The following is a 22,393-nucleotide window of genomic DNA, read 5'->3' as shown; positions in this document are numbered from 1 at the left end:
AAAGCTCCCAGAAAAGAGAATTTTTTTTAAAAAAGACAGACAATGGAGAGAGAAAATATTAAGAAGAAAATTAAAGATTCCAAATAATAGGAGTTTTAGGAAACAATAATAACAAATAATAATAATAAATAAAATAAAAAATAATAACAACTTAAAAGAGAAAAGGAGAAATAACATAAGAAATTAATCAAGAAAATTTCCCCAAATGGAAGAACACCAGTTTTGAGGACCCATCAGTTATCCACCTCTGTAACTGAGAAAAGTCCCACATCAAATTATACCATCATAAAATTTCAAACCCCAACAACTTTCGAGAGTGAGATTTTTAAGAAGGTGTAAGAAAAGGACCATCACAGTTTGCTATTCTGCAAACTGAAAGACAACACGATTCTTCAAAATGCAAGGGTATTTCTTTCCAACTGAGAATTCCATAACCAGCCAAATTATTACTTTGTTGTGAACGATAGAAAAACATGTATTTTCAAACTTGCAATACATCAAAAATTGAAATCTCAGATCGCCTTTATCCAGAAAAAGGGGAGTTTGCTTTTGTTTTTGTTTTTTCTTTTCTTTTCCTTTTCCCCCCTCTCTGGGCATGAATCAACCCAGAGACAAGCAGAGAAAGCCAGCGGAGGGACCGACCATGGCTTCCCGAGGTCACTGCTGAGCCCCAGACCCAGAAGTCCGAAGTCAGGGCTGCACCACCGTCTCTGGTTCACTCTGGGAAATGCAGCCTCTACGAGTTAAAGCCCATCTCACTCTGCTTCTTGAAGCATTTTTTTAGTTGTGCCAACCACTATTGGTCTTTCTCTTTCCTGACCACTCATTGTTTTAGTTTATAATATTAAATCGATGACTTACTTTTTTTTCTAAGTCCTCGTTCCTTCGGCATTTAGGCTTTACGTTTCTCTCCTGTGCTTCCCGGTGGGTTACAACTACTCTTGATCCAGAGCAGTAAGCATTCTTGTGAATTCGTCTCTCCCTCACACCCCCATCCACCACCATGTTGATTCCATGCCCCGTCCTTGCTCCTCCCACCTTCTCTCACCTGGATTCCTACGGATTTGTTTTCAGTTTCCTTCCTCCAGAATCAGTTCTCCACACAGCTGCCTCAGAGACCATTCCAAAACGCCAAGTGATCATGACCCTTTTGCCTGCTTGACATACCTTCATTTCTCTCTCAACACCAGCAGCATAAAACCCGAAGTCCTTAACATATCACGAAAGATTCCGCCCGGCTATCCCCCTCCCACCCCCCACCCGAATCCACCTGAAATCACTTAGAGCTATTGCATACCCTACCTCCCACCCCACCTGGTTCCATTAGTCTGACAAATGCCCATTTGTCCTTCTAGAACCGGCACGATTAAGTCCTGCTCTGTGAAATTCCACAAATACTTCCCTTCTGCCAGAGCATGTCCTATATGTTTTACAACCTCGTGTTATGTGCCAGCTTCCCACATTAAGTGATGAGTTTATTTCTGTATCCCAAAATTAAGGTAGGCTTTGTCCTTAGTAGGTAACAAATATTTGTTGAAGGATCAATGAGTTCTCTTCTAGAACCTAATTCCTAGTACTTTTGTGAAAATAGATCTCAATAGGTATTTAACTAAATAAATAGAAGTTTCTCTATTACCCATTACTCCGGTGTGGGTAGTATAATATGACTATTTTCCTTGAGGAAATTACCTCTCTGGCTCATGAAGGTTGACTGTTAAATTGTTAGCAACTTCCTAAACTGTGTGAGATTATGCAGATAATTTGAAATCAACCGTGCTGGGAGTATTTACACATGAAAATGTCCCCTGCCCCCACCCCCAGAGCCATTTGCTAACTATTTAGCAGCTCACCCACTGCCTCAGCCCATATGGTTTGACAGGAGTTGACCTCTACCTGTAACCAGCTCAGCCTGGCCACTCAGGGTAGCCCAAGCTTTCCAGGGTCACGGCGATTGGTTCACAAGTGAGCATGCTACTTTTGCCTAACCAGACTCTCCTAGGACTGTTACTGCAGCCACTGAAGGCTTCCAGGCTCCCCGCCCGATGCAGAACTCGATCCCAGGACCCTGGGATCATGACCTGAGCCAAAGGCAGACACTCACCCAACAGAGCCACCCAGGCATCCCTGTTGTTTTATTGTCACTTACAGTTGTACATATCCTGCCTTATAGGCTCTCTTCTCCAGTTCCTGAGCATTTTCCTGGAATGTGGAAGGTACTTCTTCAGAGGATGACCTTGCTCAAATCAATGAGCCTGCCTTGGGGACTGCCCCTAGACATGGACCAAGGCCCCCAGCAGCTGCATGGACTCCATGATCCGCCCTTCTTGATCACAGCTGAACCTCGTCCTCTATATTTACAAGTTTCAACTGGAGGTGTTGGTGCCAAGCCACATTACTGGGAACACTTGAGAGAGAAGAGCCATAATCCTAACTAAGTCACTAGCTACCCAATGGCCGCTATGCCCATGGCTTCTTCCTTGATTTTATGAAAATCCCCAATGAATGCCTTATTTTGGCTTATTATTAGCCAGTGGGAGTCAAGACAGTTTCCAGTGGTATAGGAATGTCTTCCTTCTAACAATCATGTATTTACTTTTCACATCTATTCAGAAAAATGTACCTAACACATCTAAAAGGATTTCATGATATCGTCACTTGAGATGAAGCCAAAACAAGTACTTTTTCTTTCAATCTGTCAATTTCAAGAAAAACATCCAATAACTGTTGGCGGGCAAGCAACGGGAGCCAAATCTGGTTTACTTGGGAACCATGCAATTCTTGGCAGGAAATCAGGAAGTCCCCCAAACTGAGAGAAAATCTAGAGAAAAGGGCTGGAAAAATAAATAAATAAATAAGCAGGAACCAAGGGAAGCTGTGCCTGAGGAATTAGAGAGACTTTCTCATGAAGACATTACCTCCAAGTACCATGGTCACGGCTGCTACTAGACTTTGCTGCCACTGGTTTCACAACGCTGTCCAATGACTTTGCCACAAATTCTTTCAGAATGAAGTATTTCTATGTGCTCAAGGTGTGAAGAACAACAGGGCATGATGTGACCTGAGCCAAGAGGCCACACCTGTACCACAGTGAGAAAGGAGAGAGAACACTCAACCACTTACCGGCAGGTCCCAACATGGCTGCCCATGGCAAGCACCTGCCGGGCTTTAAAACACGCAGCTTCCTGCCCCCACCCCCAGGGGTTTGGATTGTATTGGGCTGAAGGACAGGCTGGCCATCAGGAGCTTTTATAGGTGTCCAGGGGATTTTATCTCGCAGCCTAGGTGGGAAACCTGTGGGCTAGTTCATCCGGCTTCCATAGTGGGCAGTTTTATTCCTCGAAGGGAGCTTGGCTTTATCTGACGCCTTCCTTGCCTGCATTCCACGATTGATTTCCTTGCTCTCCTTACATGCTCTACAGCTAAGGCTGTTTTCAGCTCTTTCAATTATGCGATTTCCTTATCTTTATACTATTGAGAATACCTTACAAGATTTCTTAAACGGCAACTAAATTTATCTGCCTGTCATTTTGTTTTCATTATCCATGATAGCAATCTCTCGCATAGCTTATGAGAACATATCAAGTGATTGGTTTTAAACAAACAAACAAAATTCCGCCCAGTTAACATTTGTCCCAAGGTGGAGAGGCGGCTCGTTGCCTCCGTGGTTTGCACACGGTATGCATCCGATTCAAGGGTTCGCTCCAGCCCACAAAGACTTCTCTCCTGAATCTATGGACGTTTGTTCTTATCTACTGTTCCCTCCTTATCACCAGTAACGGTGTGCTGTTTTCTGGAATATGACGCGATAACCCAAGTTTTGCTCCGTAATGAAAGCAATAATTCTGAAAGCATGCCGAAGGAATAAAGATGCATGGTAATTGTCAGAAGTTCTTCATTTTGAAGGCGAATAGGCATTTGCTCATCGTGGTTGACAGCTGATGGCTTTCAGATGTAGAATGTCTGTAAAAATAACAAGAATTTTAACAACGTAACTTCTGTCTTGCTTTCAGATGAGATGATCAACAAAAGGAGTTCTGGATCTATGGAATGCATGAGGAGATCAACCTCAAAGTCACGTCGAACCGTAGCTATGATTCCTGGCGATTAGCCATGTGGGTTCCAGCCTGCCACCTGCCCCAGAGTCAAAATCTGATGAGGCAGTTCGTCTGTCTTTGTGACTTCTAGAACCCAGGGTTTCCCCACCTCGGTTCTACTGACGTTTGGAGCTAGATAATTCTTTGCTGCGAGGAGCCGCCCTAGGCACCGGAGGATGCTTAGCAGTATCTCTCCACGCAAGAGGCCAGCAGCACATGTGCCTCCCCTCCATGTGGTGACTTTGACAAATACGCCCACAAGGCAGCATCACTCCCAGCTAAAAAGCCATGTCCCAGCCCCCATCCCTATTAGAATCACCTGGAGAGCTCAAATGCCTTGACCTCCGATCGCAGTGGACTCAGAATCTCTGCCACGAAGCTCAGGCAACAGCACCCAAAAAGCCATTCAGAGGTTCTCAAGCACAGCTCTGGGTTGAGACCCTCCATCCTCGCGCAACTCGCCATGGCGTTTCTTCGAGTCCTTCTCCAACACTTTCATAATCCGACCCTCCACTTAGCAACACATGAGCAACTACTATGTAGAAACAATATTAGCTATCGTGTCGAGTACCGTCTCACGGAATTTGCAATTTAATGAGGTCATGAGAGTGCAAGGGAAATAAATTGTTTTTCATATGTGAGGACATGTGGGAAAATACCTAGAAAGGAGACTTAAAAGGAGTAAGAGGAAATGAGTGCCCATCTGGGAAAGGAGAGTGAGGGAAGTTCATGGACAGGTGGGAGCCCCGAAAGCCCAGCGGGGGCGAAAGGGCCCCCCACCTCTGAGAGAACACGAGAGGCCGGGGACATTTTGATTTTTTGGAAGCTCCCGGTATATTTTTAAATGTAAGGGGTTATAAAAATTACCGTGTATGTTTAGCATTTACCTTTTCTTTAAATAACTACTTTATTATAATTCATACCATAAAAATCCACTGTTTCAAAGTATACAATCCAGTAATTCTGAGTATATGCTCAGAGTCGTGCTATCATCACTCCTGTCAAATTTCAGAATATCTTCATCACCCCAAAAAGAAACCCCCACCTGTAAGCAGTCACACCCTTCCCCCATTCTTGCAAGCCCCCAGCCCCTGGCAACCAATAATTTGCTTTTCGTCTCTATAGATTTGCCCATTCCGGACATTTCCTACCAACAGGATCCTGCGGTATAGGGCCCTTGTGTTTCACTACCTGGACAGCGTCTCAAAACAAAACAAAGCAAAGTAAGAAGGAGAGCAGAGCCATCCTCCCAAGATGCAATGAAACTTGGTGCCTACGAGATTTTGGCATCAGCCAAAATTCCATCCACATTAATTCCTGTACCTCTAGCTGGATGATCTGGAGCAGACACCCAAAAGCATCCCAACAACCTACCCACTGCCCAGATCTTATACACAGAGCCTGGAAAGGCTAAATGGACATTGTCCTAGGCCCTACAGTTTTGCTAAAAAGAGAACATGGAAAGTCTCAGACAGCTCTTAGGAAAGATATTTCCTTCTGTGATCACAAAGAAGTGCTTAGAGAAAACACTCTGCCCCTTATCCTCCACCCCTTTCTTCCCTTGAAGAAAGTGTGACGGCAGGAGCCTTGGACACATGGCTTCCATATTGTGACCATGAGGGAAAAGCCAAGAAGATCATAGACATGTCAGCCCAAATTCTGACACCATTGAGCTACTGAACAGGTATTTGTAACTGCCTTCTCACAGATTGGTATGCCCAAAAAAACAAGTCTTGTGTGTCTAAGCTACTACTTCTTGGATTTTGGTTACTTGAAGACCAAGTATCCTTGACTGAGACAGAAAGTTTTTTCACTTCTATGCAGCAGTTCATGTGTTGGTGGGTGGAGCTCCCTCACCTGTGAATAAAGAAACCCTTACCATGCTTGAACATAGAAAGCAGCTTCCTTTTGGGAGTGTCTCTTTCCTTTCCATGCAAGCTCTTGGGACTAGTGTCCTGTTCCCTTTTAGCCAAGATTTGGGCATGTTAGCCGTCCTATACTCATCAGAAACCCCTCCCTGGAATTTGATTATTGAAATGGAAAGTTACTGGAGTTCATTCCTTCTGGTGAAAGAGAGCTGACTAGTTAGACTCCTCCCAGCCCAGGGCTGTTCCCATGTCACCCATACGTGCATTCATTCCTTCACTCCAAAAAATATTAGGGAGGAACTAATATATGCAGATGTGAGGATGTGGAATTGAAGAAAAGAGACGAATTTAAGTAACTTGTATCCAAGGAAAGGGAGTTAGATTGTAAACAGGTTGGTGCCTTATATAATGGAGATGGTGATATGGCCACAAAGAAAAATAGCATGGAATAAAAGGGGGTAGATAGTGATAGGAAGTGGGGAAAGGTGGCTCCTATTCTGGAGGGTGAGCAGAGAAGACTTCACCAACAAAGCTGTATTTAAGTAAAGAGGCTCTGGGAAGAGCGTTCCATGTGGAAAGTAGAGCACATGCAAAGGCCCTGGGGCAGAAGCATGCTTGGTGTATTAAAGCAAAAATGAGGGGGAGGTGAGTGTGGCTGGAACAGAAGCATAGAGGGGAAAGACGATGGGTGAGAAAGCTGGAGAGGTGACAGGGACTGGATCCGTCAGATCAAACCATTGACTAAAACATGAGAAACTTTCCAAGGAATGGTGTGATCTGGCTTAGTTTTCAACATTATCCCTCCAGACCACCTGGGAGGAGAAGGAAGGCAGTTAAGCCACTGAGACAGTGATGACAAGGCTTTAGGTGAGAAATGATACAGCTAGACCAGGCTATACCTGTGGGGTATATGTAGGGCAAATGTAGGTCCTGTTTGCCAGGGCGGAGGATCCTGAGAAGGACGTTAAGATGGCGGTCATCACTGTGGGTCTTGCTTTGTAGAACTCTGGGGAAAGTCGGTTCCTTCAACCTCCTCTTTGATTCAGACCTCCCAATATTCTTCCAGTAAACTCCCTTTGGCTTAAATTAACCACAGTTCATTGTTCTCTCATGAGCAACCAAAGCCTCTTAAACAATAAAACAGACTAAATCAGCTTTTCTGTGTCTGTCCAGGACACGAAACACCCTCCTGACCATGTCCTGAGCAACAAGCCACAAATTCACAAATGAACTTTTGGACGCCACCTATTTCTCCGTTTGAGGCTGATTTTTCCTCTCATGGCATCTCTCCTCAGAGAGACAGTTTCTGCCAGTACAAGGTGGGGAAGTGTCAAATACTATTAAAACTTGATTGCTAATTCAAATGCTATTGTGCTTGATATGCTTGTCATGTACAAGTGCACAATGTAGCTTAATAAAATTGATAGAACTCCCTTTGAAGATATTTTTGTCACAGAGGCACTCAATAAAACTGTTTCCATCAGGCCCTTCTGCCTCTTCGATATTTTGTTAGTGACACATTTTCATGAACTAGTCCGGGGCCTAGCAAGGCGTGTTTTGCAAAGAACGTTGGAGGGTGAAGGAGGAGTGCTCAGATTTTTCTCTTTATTTCTTGTAATTAGGAAGACCTCCACCAACTGCCTAATGATGCGGTTCGTCTGGGTCACTGGGAAACCGAATCAAAGCTGTTTTTCTTCAGAGTCATGTGGGATCAAATAAATAAGCCACAGAGGTTGCTGTAACTAACTCAAAAATAGCTCATTGTAAATACCAAGTCCAAAAATTAATCTGTTCAAGGAAATGTTCCTTTTCTTTTTGCCTCCATTCAACCAGTGTTTTCAGCCTGGGACTCGAGGGAACTGTAGGTTCACCTTCAGTACCAAGATGGCGGAGCTTGGCTCCCACCTTTGGCCATGGTCAGCTGGACTAGAGCTAGGTAAGTGAGGTCTTCATGGTGATACTGACCAGCCTTGGAGGGTTACCGACCTGAGTTCAAAGCCGGGCGGTTTGGGGAAATCGCATTATCCTGAAGCTCAGATCCCACACCTATAAACTGGGGACAAGATACTATTACTACTATGAGATTAAGTACTCTTTTGACTGTAAGTGACAGAAAATTTAATTCAAAGAGACTTAAGAAGGAAAAAAGACATTAATTGACTCAAATACTTGAAAATGTTGAAGATCGGGGTGCCTGGGTGGCTCAGTTGGTTAAGCAGTTGCCTTCAGCTCAGGTCATGATCCCGGGGTCCTGGGATCAAGCCCCACATCGGGCTCCCTGCTCAGCAGAGAGCCTGCTTCTCCTCCTCCTTCTGTCTGCCGCTCTGCCTACTTGTGTTCTCTCTGTGTGTGTCAAATAAATAAATAAAAATCTTAGAAAAAAAGAAAGGAAAGAAGAAAAGAAAATGCTAAAGATCAAGCTGGCTTCTCACCCAGACTGATTTGGGGGCTCAGAAATCTCTTCAGGACCTGGTAGCCATGTTTCTTGGCTCCAACCGCCCCCTACGTCAGCGACACTCTCAGGATGACCAGCTCCCTATGATGGCAGGATGGTGGCCAGCTTCTTGCTTTGCGTATTTTCTTTCTTTTTTTTTTTTTTTAAGATTTTATTTATTTATTTGACAGACAGAGATCGCAAGCAGGCAGAGAGGCAGGCAGAGAGGCAGGCAGAGAGAGAGAGGAGGAAGCAGGCTCCCTGCTGAGCAGAAAGCCTGATGCGGGGCTCGATCCCAGGACCCTGGGATCATGACCTGAGCCGAAGGCAAGAGACTTAAACCACTGAGCCACCCAGGCACCCCGCCTTACGTATTTTCGAATGAAAAATAGAACACCTCTCCCCAGCCATGTGAACAATGGCAAAAACTGTGTCAGGTGCCCATCCTTAAATCCACCCCCAAATCAGAGTACACACACATGATGGACCTATACATGGTGTCACATCACTCAGGTCACACGGCTTTGGGGTTCTGCCAGAAGCAAGAAGAGAGAGTGGGTGTCAGAGCACTGTCTCCCGTGTGCCCTCAGCAAGGCAGGACCTCAGCGGGCGGCAGGGGAGCTAGGTTTTGATGTTGAAATGTTGAAAATGTTGATGTTGAAAATTCTGAAAACAGAAGATACAGCCCTCCTCGTCCTGGTCTCCTAAAGCTCACTGATGTTTCAGATGTGGGTTTAAGTCAGTTTGGTTTTAGCCTTAAATGCAAAGTGATTCAACAGGGGAGAAATAAAAAGATAAGTGAAAGAGACCAGTAATCTTCTTAAGCAATCCCTTACCTTTTTGCTTTTCTTATCTTTTCTGGGACTTTTGGTTTTGTTTTTGTTTTGTTTTTGTTTTTGTTTTCATTTTAATGTAGCTGGACTGCGTCTGAAACAGCCCCTCACTCCAGCAAAATCTGGGATTCAGGCTTACCAGATTTCAGATTTACTGCCTTCAAGTCCCCCCTAAGGATAATTATTTGTAAACGGCTGATACCTACCTGTAACTCATGCGTTTGCCTGTAAATTAACGCACTGAGAATGACTTCTCACTCAAGGCACAATGAAAACATGAGAAATGGGTTTTAATAAGCAGGGTTTGAAAGGGGATCTGAGGGAGAGAAGAGAGGCCCTCGGTCCACATCAGAACACTGAAAGGACACAGGAATCTAGTAATTACTTCGTCATGGAACCTGTGTCTATGGATTGTCCGTGTTTAGCTAACTAGAAAACTCTTGCTGCATGATTAAATGTCATTTACATAAAGTATGAATCACACACAATAGGAACGGAAACTTCATTTTCTCCTAGAAATATATTTCGGGTTTTTGTCTCACAAAAAAAATAATGATGGTTTATTTTCCAGAGTCAAGTAATAGAGAAAACCTGAAAAACTCTCTCATAGCCTCAACTTAGGGGGAAAACTACTTATCACACATCCCTCTCCGGCTGATTTTTGTATCTATTTACTCAAGCATACACACATTTTTCAAACAAACATGGCATCGCATGATAATGCTGGGGGCCGGGAACATTTATTCTCTCCTCGCCATGTTTCCCTGCAGAGGAGCCACTATCGTTGTAACACCCTCGCTCCCGCCCCGCAGAGGGGGGCACTCAGGGACGGGCGGGTGACAGTCGTGGGTCCGCATCGCTCACTTGCGGGAGGAAACGGATTAAAAAGCCCCCTTTCTTCTCTGCCTCCGCACCACACCACCTCTGAGTCAGCAATCTCGGAGAAGTGTACCTTTTCCCCAGGTAGGCTGAACCCAGGTGGACCCACTTCTAAGCTACACCCCCCCCCCCCAAAAAAAGTCTCATCAGCAACAAAGCTGCGTCATCTCCATCTGTCTGACTTTCTGCCTGTCCAATTACTTCCCCAGATAAATTCCTGGAAGCTGATAGATCAAGGCACATGGATATATAAGGTTAATACACACACACACACACACACACACACACACACGCACACGCACGCACACGGTACCAGCTGTCCTTCCAGAAAGTCTGTGTCACGGATCCCCAAGGGTCCACTTCCCCACACGTTTAAAAACACAGAGCATTTCCTTTTTACCGTTTCCCATCTCTCTCTGAGATAAAAATACCCGATTGTGTTTGCAGTTTTGTTCATCCTGAATATCCGATTGTGTTTGCAGTTTTGTTGATCCTGAAGCGATCTCATTTTTCAGAAGCTTAATGTATTCTTTCATGAATTGTCTGAGGAGCCAACCCGTGCTCCAGTCAACGTTCTGATGGGCACGTGCTCCATGTCAGGTCACATCACGAAGACCTCCCCCGCCTCTTCTCCTGCCAGCCCTCAGGAGGACTCCTCCCAAACATCAGGACGCGGAGTTGCGACAGAAGCTATCTCTGGCTATCTGGGGTAGAAAAGGAATTTAATAAAGGGCATTTCGGAGTCAGAGAATCCTCAGGAGGGACAGAGGACTTGGACTTGGAGGCAGCTCAGCCAGGAAGAACGCCCACAGCGGCCTGCAGAACCACTCCGGGGGACCACCAGTGTCCCCCTCAAGACCCAGACCCTGTAGCTTGTGGCACCTGCATCACCATGTGGGCTTGGGACACTGTCCTGAAGCCCCTGTAGCTGCTGCCTCCAGAGCCCAGACGGGGCCCCCACTTCACCCGCCGGAGTGGACTCTTGCAGCGCCTCCTTGTCTCACCAGGAGGAATCCCAGGATCTGCTGTGGATGCCGGACTGTGGCTGACCTCGAACCACCCGAGAGCCTAGGAGGATGAGCCTTCTATGGTCGATGACAGAGACTTACAACATGGAGAATCCCTCATGTCTAGAAAGGATGGGAAAAGGGGTTGAGCAGCCAGAAGAAATGCCAACTGTCCCCCAGGAGGCTTGGGGACGGGCACCCCATATTATGATATCTTTGGATCTTCTGAAACTTCATGTTCCATCCAGTGCTGGCAACTGAGTCCCTCCTTACCCCCGCACTACCCCCAGGGTTCCACATGCAAAACTTCCCTCTGAGATGCTCTCTGTCTTCTGCCTGTCAAAACCCTGCTGGTCCAGGCGACACCCCGTTAAAAGTCATGCTTAAAATACACCCCAGATTCTGAAGTTCCAAACTGTCTTTGGTAAGAAAACATCAACTTGCCTTCTGCTTCTTTCTTGCTAGATTTAGAAGGAGACATTTGGCCCATTCTCCTAGGAAGGATGACTTTCACCAGGACGGAAGACAAATATCCTAAAACAGACGCATTCGCTGTCTTCCTGGTGCTTAGAATCTTAAGAAAATGTTTGCTTCGGGAATGAATAGAAACTTCTTCCTTAACCGAGAATTCTTCCAGCCATCCCTCAGCTACTTTTCCTGCACCTGAATGATGGAGCCCTGTGGAGAAAAATCGCCTAATGGTGTTGATTGATGTCTTGACAAGTGTAGAAAGATGTGAACATGTTTTGATAGGTACACTCAACTTGTTTGACTTTGTCTTTGCTACACTGGGTGGCGCCTCCCAGAAATGGTGATCAGACGGTTGTGTATCCCAGGAACAGAGCTGGAGGAGGGAAGACATCATTTCCTAGTGTTGGCAATTGCCAAGTCCTTTCAACAGGCGGCCGAGCCCCACCTCAAGGCAGGTAGGGAGGGGCTTCTGCTTCTACTCTCTTCAGTTGGGCCAATCACCCTGAAAACTTCCAAAACTGGCCTGAGTGGTCCCCTCCATTACAAAATATACCCTGGAAAAAATAACCCAAAAAAATGTGTCAACACTTATTAGTGGTTGCCCTTGGGAGGTTGGAGTCATGGGCTATCGTAAGTGCTTTGTGTTTTTAAAATTTTTCTGTCCCTCGCTTGTCCCACCTGGGATTACATTTAGTTAATGTTTTACCTTATTACACCCTGCCAGGGCCACCCTTGGTTGTGCGCCCATCCTCTGTTGAACTCTCTTATTTCAAGCCGTGACCAGTCAGCGGCTCACACAGGTTAGGTACTCAACCAATGTTCACACAACTGAATTCTCATTTTTTATTTTCTTTAACCAAGGAAGACTTACCTTATCAGAATAATGGTCTCCACTGCCACTTGTTGCTAGGAAATTAAATCAGTTGGGACTTGGCATATCCTTGAGGAAATGGAGGCCGAAATTTTTCCCAAACTCCACCCCTGGAGGGCCCCATTCTCGCAAGCTTCGGGGTAATCCTCGCAGAAACTTCCATGACGCTCTTCCAGATCAGAGTTTTATTAGGTGATAACTGGGGGGCGAGAAGTGGGAGAATATGATTCTGACAGTAGAAATGCTGACTATAAAAAAATGTAAGTTTGCTCTGTGACCCAGAGACCCCCCTAGAGATGCATTCTATGGATCTGCCCACATGGGCACTAAGGATATATAAGCAAAGGTGTCTTCTGCAAGGTTGCTTCAAAGACTTTAAAAACTGGATACAACCTCATTCTCTGGATAAATAAAGGACAGTACATCCATGTAAACAATGGAACATTCTCCGGTGGTTATAAAGAATGAGGTAGATCTATAGGTATTGAAATGGAAAGATCACTATGGCAATTGCTAACTGGAAAAAGCAACATATCAATACATAGATTATGATTCCATTAGGTAAAAGTAATAAAAGCTAATGGTTTCTTTTTAAATTTCCCATGTACATAGGAAATGTCTAAAGTATACACATTGACATGTGAACAGTGGTGACTTCTGGAGAATGAAGAGGATTTTCTAGAAGGGATAAAAAGGGACATGTTTACCTCCACGTTACAAATTAAATCACGAAATATTAGTTGTTTGAATCCTTATTAGAGCCTACATTTCTATGTTAATGTGTCATTATAAACATTTTTTTTAAAAGATTTGTAATTTCAGGCCAACGTTAGAATTCACAAACATGTTTAGATGAAGACTTCTGGAGAACACCGTGGAAACCCATTTATTAAACTTGAAATAACAAAATTTTGCATGTCTGCTTTATGTCAATATCTTATTAAACTATAGCCTTAAACTGTAGCAGCTTAAGGAAAATGTAATGCAGTGAAATAAATTGAGAAAACCCTATTGATTGATTTACTTTTCTTTTCTGAAAACAGGGGAAAGTCATAATTTATTTCTAAAGGTGGCATCCCCCTGTTACAAAAACAGCAGCGTCTCATACAGTGTAGTGTGAGAAGCCCAGATCCAAGGAGAAAGGTAAAGGATCTGTGAGAACAGGAATCAAAGAAAAAGCAGGCCATGATTTCATGGGTGTAAGACAAAACGATCCAAACAGACTGAAATCCTGAAAAACAAATTAAAAGAACGTCCTGATAGATAACGAAAATCGCTCCGGAAAAGCCAGCAGAATACCTCCCCTCGTCCACCTAGACCACACTGTCTCCCTTAGTCATTCCACAAAAGATCTAAGCAGACGGTATTAATATTTACAATAAATTTTCTTTGTGCAGTAACATATATAGAGAAACAATAGCCAAGATACCTATGGGATTACAATAATTTAAACTTATGTCTTTTGCTTCTATTGTACCGTAATACCGCAGGGATTTTATACATATTGAAAGATTCAGAATCATGTTATACTTCTTAAAGTGGAATTTCACACATATAAGCCGAAAATAAAACAATGTCTGGGAGAAAATTTCATAACATGCTCAACAAGAATTGTATCAGAATTCATACCCCTACACTCATTTTTTTTTTATTATTTTTACAAAAAGGAGGACCATGTTAAATATACGGCTAAAGAGCGCCCTCTAGTGGGACACAGTGGGAACTCAGAATTTGACCTATTTCCCGAAAATGTTGCCTCTCAGAGTTGCTGTGGATAAAATAGACTGCTTCGAACCACAGCACTCTTTATTAAAGCCACCGCATTATTTTATTTTTCTGCTTTTCAGCTATTAAATTAAATGTAGTTGATTAGTCTTGAAAATAGCTTTTTCTTCTCGCAGCACATCAAGGCTTGAAACGGCAATCAATTTTTCTGATCAAAATGCCCTTCTTTGTTTAAGAATCTTTGAATGCAAACATGACTGCAAATGACTAGGAGATGGGGACACACCTGTCCCTTTTAAAAACTTCTCTTCTTTGGCCTCAAGCACAAATCCGCTGATGCCTCCTTGTGGTTTGATGCAGACAATGATGGAGACCAAATTAAAATCCCTCTTAAGGCAGAAGCAAGAGGTGCTGAGGAAACTTGCCACAGCAGATTTCAGAAAAGTGCCCAGGACCAGCGATCTCTATACAACCACTAATCATAGTTCATCTCTATTTGGTGCCACACTCAAGTGAAAGGGGAAAGACTTGAAAAGCCTAGCACACTAAGCAGTTTAATAATCAAAAAGGTCAACAAGAGGAGTTTCCCTAAAACAACAAGGTTCTCAAAGAAATCCAGGAACAATAAACTTGTGAAGCAAGAGAGAGTTTCAAGGTTATTTCACACAATCTATCACCTTCATTTTTACCATAGTAACAACCCATCTGTCCTTTACTTAAGGTTTATCTTTTAGGAGGACTTTTGTTTAAAGGACGATGAAGATCACACACTACAGTTAGAAACTAACCATGAAGGTAAATAAAATTTTTAAAAAGAGTATTATTGGGGCACCTGGGGGGTTTCCATCAGTTAAGCGTCTGCCTTCGGCTCAGGTCATGATCCCAGGGCCCTGGGATCGAGCCCCGTGTCTCTCTCTCTCTCAAATAAATAAATAAATTCTTTTAAAATAAATAAATTCATAATTTAAAGCAGTATTATTACATTCTAGGCACTGGGATTTGTACTCAGGCTGAGACCTGCTAAAAAGGAAAGGTTGTGAAGTATCAGAGATGTTCAGGAGAAAGTACTCAGGAGAGACTTTCTTGTCCATGTTTCTGGAAGGATAGGACAGGAATCAGAAACCACCTTCTTAAGTGATTCAATGTCCTCTGAAATTAATGTCCAGCTGGTCAGAATGGCTAAAATTAAGAACTCAGGAAACAATAGATGTTGGCGAGGATGTGGAGAAAGGGGAAGCCTCCTACACTGTTGGTGGGAATGCAAGCTGGTGCAGCCACTCTGGAAAACAGTGTGGAGGTTTCTCCAAAAAGCTAAAGATAGCGCTACCCTATGACCTAGCAATTGTGCTACTGGGTATTTACCCAAAGGATGCAAACATAGTGACTTGAAGGGGCATGTGTACCCCAATGTTCATAACAGCAATGTCCACAATAGCCAAACTATGGAAAGAGCCCAGATATCCACCGACAGATGAGTAGATAAAGAAGATGTGGCATATAGATACAATGGAATATTACTCAGCCATCAAAAAGAATGAAATCTTGCCGTTTCATCACAACATGGATGGAACTAGGGTGTATTACGCTAAGTGAAATATGTCAGTCACAGAAAGAAAAATACCATATGACTTCACTCATATGTGGAAATTAAGAAACAAATCAGATGAACACAGGGGAAGGGAAGGAAAAATATAGTAAGATAAAAAGAGAGAGGGAGGTAAATCATGACTAGACTGGTTGCTGGAGGAGAGGTGGGTTCGGGGAAGGGGTGACTGGGGGATGGGCATTAAGAAGCGCGCTTGAGGGAATGAGCATGGGGTGTCATATGTAACCGATGAATCACCAAAATCTACCCCTGCAACTAATAATACTCTATGTGTTAACTAAATCGAATTTAAATTTTTAAAAAAATTTCTTAAGATGCTTTCAAAAGAAAGAAAGAAGGAACGAACGAATCTAGTGTTTGTTTCCAGTTTGGGAAGGCCTCACCAAACCCCAGCTTCTCACAAGATTGGAGACAATAAAATTCCAGGGAAAGTGCCTGCCCAGGGCTATTGCAGGTGACGTGGTTGGGTCCGCCCTCGGCCCCTCAGGTGTTTCCACTGCTGTGTCTCCAGGGAAGCGCCTATCTCTTGGCTTACAGGCTCTTTCTGGCGGTGGGAACCCACTCAACTGCTCCACTCAGAGCAGGCCAGATCCTGGAGAATTCACATCCCCGGGAGCAGTTCTCAGCCAAGGACAGATGATTAATTGGTGTATAAACACCTCGGCTCCCTCTCCCCAACCCCGGGGAGGAGGCCCGTGTCCGTCCTGGGTCCCGGGGTTCCCACAAGGAATGAGGCTGCAGGTACTCACGATGGTAACTGGCGTGATAGTGCATCTTCGGTTGACTGTTCTCAATCCTAATCTCAGCGCTTCCTTCCTTTACAGGTGTCTCCTGGAGTGGCTTCTTGAATGATCTTCCTCACTCGAATCCGCATCTGAGGACCTGCGACTTGGAGAAACCCTATATTAGGACAATTAAGTGCCCAATGAGCCATTGAGTCCATTTCTCAAACCCAATTTTCCTACCTCCACGTCTTGGATGGTTTTTATCTGTCTCCTCCTCCCCAAGGTAACCTAGTCCCAAGGTCTTAGGACCAAGGGAGTTGTCTCTAAAAAGATGGTGACCAAGTTACGAGGGTGCCGTCTAGTGGAAGACCGATCATTCTGGCTTGCCCAAGACTGAGGGGGTTCCCAGAAGGTGGGACTTGCAGGGAAAAGTCTAGAGCAAAGGGGGACCAGTTGGCCATCCATCTTTCCTCTGTGGAGGGGGCCACACAGCTCTGGGTACAGAGACCCTGACCTCTGTAACAAACAGGTATACTCTGTAAGACATCACTCCAACAGTGAAGCATCTGGGGTTCCCCAAACTGTGCTACGTAGTCAAGGGTCATAAAGGACAAATCTCTACACCACTGGTTACACATTTACTGTGTGAGGGAAAGTTTAGCACAGCAAATCTGCTTTTATAGATGTTCGAGTCCAAGAGGACGCTAGGGCATTTTAGCTTCTTTTCTTTTCTTTTTTTCTTAAAGATTTTATTTATTTATTTGACAGAGAGAGAGAGATCACAAGTAGGCAGAGAGGCAGGCGGGAGGTGGGGGGAAGCAGGCTCCCTGCTGAGCAGAGACCCCCACCACCACCACTCGGGGCTCCATCCCAGGACCCTGGGATCATGAACTGAGCCGAAAGCAGAGCCTTAACACACTAAGCCACCCAGGTGCCCCTCAGCTTAGTTTCTTAAATGAGTTCATTTAATAAAAATAAATAAATAATGGCACATATTTTATATATCCATGGCAATATCTTGTAATTGGGGGGAAACTGAGCTATACGAACAACACTAGAAATCGTATATTTCTAGTTTTTTAGGTAAATTAAATTCAGTGATTTAATCTGCTAAATAGATCTCTAACTAACTGTCCTTCAGTAACTATTCTCCGTAACCTATCAAAGGTCAGAATTCCTATTTGTCTGGATAGCCGACAGGTGGATCCAAGAATCTCCGTTAGGTGGCATATAACAGAAAGCATAATGCAACTACCCTATTTGGGAGGCCCTTGCTACAGGGGGATAAAAATATTAAATTCCCGTGTCGCTGCTGGTTGCGGGGCACTGAACAATCAAAGAACTATGCCAAGTTCACCATCTGGGGCTGAATCCAGCGGTGAGAGACGCAAACACAACCCCTGCCCTTGGGGGGCTTAGGGTCAAGAAGGTGAGACAGAGAGGAATTGAATAATCACACAAATAAATATGTAATTACTGTAAGTGAGGTAAAACATATATTTTAGCATGTTATGTTCAGACATGCGGGGAAAATGTACCTTTATTTTCTATAACTGATTGAGTCCTCCTCTCCAAACCCTGAGTCAATCCTGCCTGCGCAAAGAAATGGAACTTAAAACTAGCAAACTATGGCATTTCAGTCCTTTCTGATTTAGACCCAGGCTCTTTTGGTTTACAACAGTAGGTTTCCATCTCTTCTGGCTAAACGTTGCTTTCTTCTGGGTGTTTCCCACACCTGCCCTAGAAGATCAATTTCCTCTCTGTAAAGGGATTTGGAGCTTTAAGAAATTAACAACCCAGGAAGGAAACCTGTGTTAGTCTCTCCAGGCTGCTATAACAAATAACCATAGGTTGGGGAGCTTAAACAAGACACGTGTATTTCTCACAGTTCTGGAGGACGGGAGATCCAAGATCAAGGTGTCAATAGATCTGGTGTCTGGGAAGAACCTGCTTCCTGGCTTGCTGCCTTCTCCACGGGTCCTCACGTGGCTAAGAGAGTGAAAAGAAGCAAGCTCTCTCCTGTGTCTTCCAGAAGGGTACTAACCCCATCCTGAGAGCTCCACCTCATGACCTAAAGACCTCCCAAAGCCACCATCTCCAAATACCATCTTACTGGGGTTAAGGATTGTAGGAGGACACAAACCCTCAGTCTATAGCAGACCTTAATGATTACTCTGCCTGGCCCTTCATTTCTTGTTTTTGGGGACTACCCTCCATCTTTCTCTATTCATAATCACTGTGCCAGGCTCCTGGTCCATGGGCTGAATGTACGCCCTTCCACCAGAGTCTCAAAATCAGGTCATACTCATATGTTGCAGAGTCACTAATGTAAACTTTCCCATTCAAAGTCAGCAGAGCGTCCCTGTTTTCTCTAACTGCATTATTTTTCCTCTAGAGCTTAGCTTTTCAACATAATAGCCGTGAGCCACACATGACTAATTCAATTTAATAGTAATTAATTGAATGTAAGTAAAATTATAAATTCAGTTTCTCAGACACATGTATTCACATTGCAAGCACCCAGCATCCCATGTGGCTAGTGGCTACCATATTGGACAGTGCAGACATAGACCGCCATGTCCATTATCACAGATGGTTCCACTGGACAGCCCAGGTCTGGAACCCACAGTAGGGAAAAGCAAACAAACACATCCATTAAAGTACCTCCACACCAAACAGTCCATGTGGCTAGTGGCTACCATATTGGACAGTGCCGACAGAGACCCCATGTCCGTCACCACAGATGGTTCCACTGGACAGCCCAGGCTGCAGCCCACAGTAGGGAAAAGCAAACAAACTTACCATTAAGGTATCTCAAGCTCTTCTAGTGTTAAGATAATCTCTCGCTATTCAAAAGAACCTTTTGAGTAAACTTCATTTTCCAAGACTTCTCCTCACTCCTTGTCCAGCAGATGGTATCCAGATCAAAGTCCCGCAGAGATTCACAAAAGTATTGAAGGGGAAGCTGGACACCTATAAACCCTGGCACTAGAGGAAATTGTTGCTCAGAAGTTTACGCTGCTGGCCTAAAGCCACAGAGCCAATGAAGGGTGGAATCGGGATTCAGATCTGAGACCTCCGTTCACCCCATTCCACTGCCTCATGCACTTGGCAGTGCAATACATTTTCTTGCTTAAGACTCAACAAAGTCTTGCAAAAATCTTCGTAGGGGAACAGCTGTGCTAATCTGTCCTTGGTCCTCACGACCCACAATACAAAGAGAGAGAGATGTGTATACCCAGTGGTTCCCAAAGTGGTCAGGAGAAGCAGGCACCTATTACAGGAAAGGCCCAGGAAGGTTGGGCTGTACATCCCAGATAAACCCAGCTGGGGCCATTGTTCTTTGAGAGATCACAAGTAGGCAGAGCAGCAAGTGAGGGGTGGGGGAAGAGCGGGCTCCCCACAAATCAGAGAGCCCAATGTGGGGCTCAATCCCAGGACCCTGAGGTTATGACCTGAGCTGAAGGCAGAGGCCCAACCCGCTGAACCACCCAGGTGCCCCTAGGACCATTGTTCTGAGAAGTCTTCTCCATTGTACAAGCTTTTCTAGTACTAAGGGACTTTATTTCTAATAAATTTGCCCATACAATATCAAGAGAGCCTGAATCTTAATGTTGTAACTTCTCATTTGGGAATTAAGTTTATTGAGCACATACTGCATGCCAAGCCCTATACTACTTGCTTCCCAAGATCATTATCTTACATGGTCCTCACAACAGTCCTTTGGAATAGATGCTGTCATCCCCTATTCATAGGTATTTTTATCCCCCATTCATGAAGCTCAGAGTTTCAGTGATAGGCCAGGATGCAAACATGAGGCTGTCTGGTATTGAAGTCATGCTTTGCTACCAAAGGAAATTGAAATTGCCTTTACAGGTGAACCACCAAAGCAGAGGTCAAAACTGTGAGAACAGATCACAGCTCTGTCATTTACTCGCTGGGAGATTTGGGGCAAGTCGTTCAGCCTCTCTGAACCCACCGTTTCCAATATATAAAATGGGGATGGTGATACCTGCTCACCACTCCAATCCGGTGAATTAGAGACCCATGTTCTACCACTTAGAGTTCTTTGGTGGCAAGAAACAGAAACTGTGTGGCCACTGTAGTTTGGCTAGCAAAAGCAAAAAGTAAATTCACCGGAAGGATATTTAGAAGCCTCCAGGATTTATGGGAAAGCTGTGAAATCAGGCATGAACAAAGATCAGGAACAAGGAAGGACCTAACACAGCACGCCCATCAGGGGCCACTGCCCTCGGACCATCTTTCCATCTCTGAGCCAAGCTCACTACTCAAAGTCCTGGGAGAGAAATCTGGTTGGCTGGCCTTGAGCCACCTGTGCACCCTTGGCTGTCCTGGATTAAGAAGTTCCGGAAAAAGGGCACCTGGGTGTCTCAGTCATTAAGCATCTGCCTTTGGCTCAGGTCACGATCCCAGGGTCCTGGGACTGAGGCTCACATTGGGTTCCCTGCCCGGCAGGAAACCTGCTTCTCCCTCTCCCACTCCCACTGCTTGTGTTCCCTCTTTGTCTGTGTCTCCCTCTGTCAAATAAAGTCTTTTAAAAAAAGAAGTAGTTCTGGGAAGGAACCTCCTTGGTCTCTACAGTGGAAAGTCAGAACACTCTGACCATGCTCATGGAGAAAAAAGGACTTCGAAAAAGAAATCCGGATACAGCGAGAGGAGGGGCAGGCAAATGTTGAGGGGTGGGGAACAGAGACAAATGTTGACTCTAATATAAAAGGTCACACAAATGTAAAGTGGTGGTAATAGGACCATTTTTCTTATCCTTTAGCAAGAAACCCTGCTCTACACATTTCAAGTAAACAGCATTTGCTTCCCCGAAGGGCCTTTTCACAGTCTTGGCTTCCAGCATTATAGGAAAAAACATATACTTCATTGCAAACCTAGGTTTTAAGTTTATCCTAAATCCAAAGTCTTCTTCCCAAAAGTATCAAGCACATACAGCAAAAGAGAAGTAAGTGTATGCTGAGCATGAGGAAATCCGTGGGCCTCATGACTTGTGCATGAAATTACTGATGATAAAAACATGATCAGACAATCATGCCTTTTTAAGGCAAAAATCGTCGATCATGTAGCTAGGGTAAATGTGAGGCATGGCCATTCCACTGGGAAAGAAATATTCTTGTTTAGGTTCAAAATAGAATGAATCATGGCCTGAAGTTCTAAGAACATAAATTTTACCATCATCAGTTACAAAATACGACTATTGAAAATAAGGCCAGTATGAAAAAAAAAAAAAAAAGGAAGAAAGAAAAACAAATAAACAGACAAAAAAAAAAACCCCACATAGGTAGATTCTCAAGAGAAAAAGCTTCAAACATTAATGTAAATAATAATGTCTTAAAGTTCAAAGAAATATAACCAAGAAAGCAAGAGTTATGTACATTATACTTGCCTTTCTTTTTTTTTAAATGCCATTCTAGGAAAAATGTCTTCTCTTGAGCACAGACATAGAGGGTAAGAAATATTAGCAGATTTTATTTGTTTATGTTTCTTTAGTTTTTCTACCATAAAACAAGAAAAAAGTAGAGGACTAATTAAAATTGTTTCATGCCTCATTTTACATGGAAAATGTAACCCAAAGAAAAGTTTAGGGGCACCTGGGTGGCTCAGTGCATTAAGCCTCTGCCTTCGGCTCAGGTCATGATCTCAGGGTCCTGGGATCGAGCCCCGCATCGGGGCTCTGCTCAGCGGGGAGCCTGCTTCCCCCTCTCTCTCTGCCTGCCTCTCTGCCTGCTTGTGATCTCTGTCTATCAAATAAATAAATAAAATCTTTTTAAAAAAAATTTATTTGACAGAAAGAGAGAGCACAAGCAGGGGGAGAAGCAGGCAGAGGGAAATGGAGAAGTAGGTTCCCCACTG

The 22,393-nt window shown here is 44.2% G+C and overlaps 1 long non-coding RNA gene across 1 annotated transcript; it reads left to right on the top strand.

Annotated features, from left to right (window-relative positions):
* The first annotated feature begins 9,980 nt into the window (after nt 1–9,980).
* LOC309872325 lies at nt 9,981–13,468 on the top strand. Its single transcript, XR_014315783.1, has 2 exons — nt 9,981–10,192; nt 10,591–13,468. It is a non-coding gene; the product is annotated as an uncharacterized lncRNA (long non-coding RNA).
* The last annotated feature ends 8,925 nt before the right edge of the window (nt 13,469–22,393 follow it).

The sequence above is a fragment of the Mustela nivalis genome (assembly GCF_964662115.1).
Source record: "Mustela nivalis genome assembly, chromosome: 8".
Lineage (NCBI taxonomy): Eukaryota > Metazoa > Chordata > Mammalia > Carnivora > Mustelidae > Mustela > Mustela nivalis.
This window is presented reverse-complemented; position numbering and strand designations above follow the sequence as displayed.